This window comes from Helianthus annuus, chromosome 3 (genome assembly GCF_002127325.2).
Source record: "Helianthus annuus cultivar XRQ/B chromosome 3, HanXRQr2.0-SUNRISE, whole genome shotgun sequence".
Classification (NCBI taxonomy): domain Eukaryota; kingdom Viridiplantae; phylum Streptophyta; class Magnoliopsida; order Asterales; family Asteraceae; genus Helianthus; species Helianthus annuus.
Genome location: NC_035435.2, coordinates 6,259,387 through 6,264,161, shown reverse-complemented (window position 1 = coordinate 6,264,161; position 4,775 = coordinate 6,259,387).

The window sequence follows — 4,775 nt, the reverse complement described above, 5'->3', positions numbered from 1 at the left end:
AATATAATATAAAAAATCATAAAAAATATTTTTTATAAGGTTGAATTCAAAAATATCATGATCATTATCATTACAAATTAAAAATATAAAATAAGTGTTGATTTTGTGAAAGGTTTAGCAGATATAATCTAACAAAAAATGTTGGTAAGCTTAAATATATATATATTTGAAGTATGAACTTATATGAAAGTAAAGATTTTAAAATTGCAATGTTGCTATTGTAGTAAAATAAGCACCAATTTTAGTACTATGTATAATCATTAAAGCCATACCATCCATAAGAGCATAACCCAGAAAGATTATTGTAAAAGAGGAAAGAATTGTACGAAGTGTAGGAGACAAGTTTGGCCCTTGATTTGCAAGATCAATGGTTGGGATTAAATGGTCCCCAAATATAAAATTCACATAACTAAAAATAAAGAGAAACAATTGGGAAAATGGTAAAACAGGAAAATCCAATATTGTTGACTCATAAACCCACTTCCCCTTGATTTTCAAATGGCTATAACTTTTTCATACGTTAATATTTTTTTACAAAAATTACACCGTATTAATGAGCATTTCATTTTCTTTAATTCGAGTAGCATATTGCTATATTTTTCTTTAAAAATTTTTGCAGGATTTTGAAAACCTATTATGTGATTTTAAATACCCAGTAAGTAACTACGTGATTTTGAATACCCATTACGTGATAATCTTAATTTCATTATAGTATTTTATATGAAACCCCAGTAAGTGATTACGTAATTAAGTAACCATAGTTAACTATGTATTGTTACGTGACTACATGATTTTAAGTACTCATTTTGTGATTACGTGATTTCATTATAGTATTTATGTGAAACCCTACTGAGTGATTACGTAAAAACAAAACACGTAATACATAATATTTCATATGGAATACCTAATATTTCAAGTATAATCACGTATTAAGGATAAATTATATACAAAACATTAGCCAAACCAACCTATAATAACAACAGAATGTCGTATATTAGAGATATAACCATGTAAAAAAGCATAAACAATCAAGTTCTTATTATTGAATATGTAATCACGTAATAAGCATAATTGTATTAACATCAATTATAACAAATTGTATTGAATGTGTAATCACTTAATGAATTTACATTGAATGCGTAATGATTTATGTTGAATGTGTAATCACGTAAAGGGTATTCAAAAATCACGTAGTCATGTACCGAGTATTCAAAATCACGTAATGGGTACTGAGTATTCAACATCACGTAATGGGTACTGGGTATTCAAAATCACGTAATCACATAATGGGTATTTAAAGTCCTGTAAATTATTTTTAAGAACAGTATAGCAACAGGCTGCTCGAATTAAAGAGAATAAAGTGCTCGTTAATACGATGTAATTTAAAAAAAAAATATTAACGTATGAAAAAGTTATAGGCGCTTGAAAATCAAGTAGGAAACTAGTTGAAATGATAAAAAATCATCATACCATTCCCTCCTTAAATTGAGAAAAAAATGTGTGGTCATGATTCTCTCCTACACTTCGTACACAATTCCTCTCTTTTACATGATCTCTTATCTACAAATTTATTCAGGTTTTTATTATTCTATCATTTCATTTATCATCTCAATTTTTTTTTAAATCTTTTACTTTCAGATCCGTTAACTAAAATTTAATATATAACGTTTATCTTAGCAAACAGATACTTATCAAATCCTACGTGTAACCATTTTTTAAATATAAAAATTTAGATATGCCTAAGTATTAAATCTAGAATTTTATAATTAATATCTGGATTTAAAATTTTCGAGGTGGTACAGTTATTCTATTATATTAACCCGATTTATTTTTGTTAAAAACTAATAAGAAGATGAATTTTGATTAAAAAAATTAAGGAATGATGTGGTGTTGAAATGTGGCATTCTTTGGAATCCTTTATTAGAAGTTAGATTAAAAGTTAAAGTTTTAAACAAATATATAAAATATATAAATTTGCATATACAGAGCAAGTGTGAGGTTAATGGGGAACACTCAAAAAATGGAGAACGAGGGAGCAGTGAATTTAATGTTAAATATATCATAAAAATTCAATCTAAAATGTTGAATTTTTTTTTTCATTTTTTTTTTCATATCTTATGCTTTAAAAAAATGTTTAGAAGCTATTCCAATAAAAAAATATTTTTGTATTTCTTTTTAATCTTTTTAACTGTTTTTAAGCATTTTTTTTATTAAAAATGGCTTCTACATGTATTTATATGCAAAAGTTTGGAATTTGTTTTGAAAAAATATTTTTTAACATGTTAAGTTGAATTTTTATGAAATATTTAACATATAAATACATTGTTCTCCGGTTTTCTACTTTTTTTAGTTTTCTCCATTAAACCCAACATGTTAAATGTATTCTTCCTTGATTTTTCTAGTTTTTCAATTTTCCCCCATTAAACCCAAAGTGCAATGGACACGACAAAAATCTCACATGACTTAAAGAGCTAGCCCAATACTTAGTGGTCAAACATATGGGTTAGGCCCAAAACTTTACAAGTAAAGTAGTCACGTATAATTTTAGAATTTTGTATTCTTTTGTTTTCTTTTTCTTTTTATTAACTTTGGGTTCCTGGCATTAGATTCCATTAAATAAGTTTTTAGGATCCATATGTTACGAGCGGAACCGTTAAAACAAATAAAAAATAGACATAGAAACGTTAAATCACGCATATGCAATGCAGAGTGTTACGTAAAATATTATATATAAAAGAATATAACTATGTTGAAATGTGAACAAAACCCACATAAAAAAAGAAAATATAAAACCTAAAAAGATATTGTGCTGGCACATGCTATAACCAGGTAATATAAATGTGATACTATTATATACCTTTACTTGTACTTTCTATTTGTATCTCTAGATTATGGTATGCTATAATAATTGTTATATTCAAATAATCAAGTTTAATAATACTAATAAGAATATTCTATAATATAACAATGCGTGAAGGTTCTTATGAATAGTATATTATTTGGACAATAATATGATACTAATTATGAATTTGCTATTATGTAACTTTGCTACACTCACGTATAATCATTATTAAATCTATAATATAACAATTGATAAGGTTCTTATACGAATAGAATATTCTTTAGACAACAATATGATACTAATTACGAATTTGTCATTACGTAACTTTGCGAGACTCACATATAATCATTATTAAATCTATAATCTATAACATAACAATTGATAAGGTTCTTATGAATAGTATATTCTTTAGATTATGAATAGTATATTCTTTAGACAATATGATACTAATTACGAATTTGTTCTTACGTAACTTTGCGAGACTCACATATAATCATTATTAATATATAATATGTAACGCCCGACTTAATTTAATATAATTTATTACTAAATACACATTTAGTTTAAGTAAAATACGGATTAACAAAACTTTGTTAAGCTTAATTTTCAAATATGATTAGAGTGTTTGGGATTTTAAATCCCTACTAGTTTAAAACATACATAGTGTGGCATTAAGAGTTACATGTTTCATATTCAACTAAACAAAACATATTAACGCGGAAGCTTCAAAAGTATTGTGTTCGGTTCTTGACATCTTGCTTGATCATCATCCGGGACTCTCGACATTCACCTATGATCAAAACCAACTTAAAAGTTGGTTTTGATAGTTAAATAACAAGTTCAACAAGGTAAATGGGTCAAACAAACAAAATAAACAAAATTTTTCCAGCAACACGTCTCTCGCGCCCTTTAGAGACTTTGTCTCATACTTGTCGCGTGGCACGAAGTTGTTTCGGGTTAGCGGTCGCGCAGCGCGACACCCCGTATTCAGCAGATAGTTGTTTCTTTTGAGCTGCATATTCCCAGCTCCTATTTTATACCAAAAATCAACTTCAAAGTTTCATAACTTTTGTTCTACTCATCCGATTCGCGTGATTCTTTTTCCTACGCGACCGTAATTTGATTTTCCATCATGTGGAGTAAAAATTCATCGTTCGAACTAATAAAATTCTAAATTTTTAAGCGTTCAGCTTATTATTCAATTTCAACATTTTGACCCGTTTGTATTCAAAACCACCAACTTGTTTCTTAAACAATCAAAATACATACGTCAATGTATTTAACTCAAGTTCTCTAGCTCGGGTTCATACTTTCTTATGAAATACGTATGCACATAAAACCATTTTAACCCATTTAGGAAATTTTAAGCATTTTAGTCTAAAACTCGTTCTTTTCCTTTCACACCTCATAATTCCACATTCAAGGTATCTTCCTATATTTCCTAATTATAATGCAAATTTCCAAACAACCCATATGGGTCGTTTGCCCAATTTACCCATCACGGACTTTTTGGTCAATTTTAGTCCCTCATTTTACGACGAAGGACTTCCGCTAACTAATTGACCAAAATACCACTTTTAACTATAAATCTAATTATGTGTACCTGGCTCAGGTCATAGCATTGACCCGTTTACATACCTCTTGCTTTAAATTTTCTAGTTAAAGCAACGCAACATATGTTATTTCCTGTAATCACAAAACTCAACAAACGATCATTAATTAATATTGTCAAATGATTTTACCAATGTCATTTGACCTGTTTAGTCCTAACGATCATTTTCCATTATGAGATGATAGCTAGTTACCATCTCCCCATTTTACCCATTCCGGTTTACACCATAACGTAATGTTTCAAAATTTCTTATTAGTTCAACACTACATGACTTTCTCATGTTGGGATTGAACCCTACCAGAGGAACAGATGATATAAAGC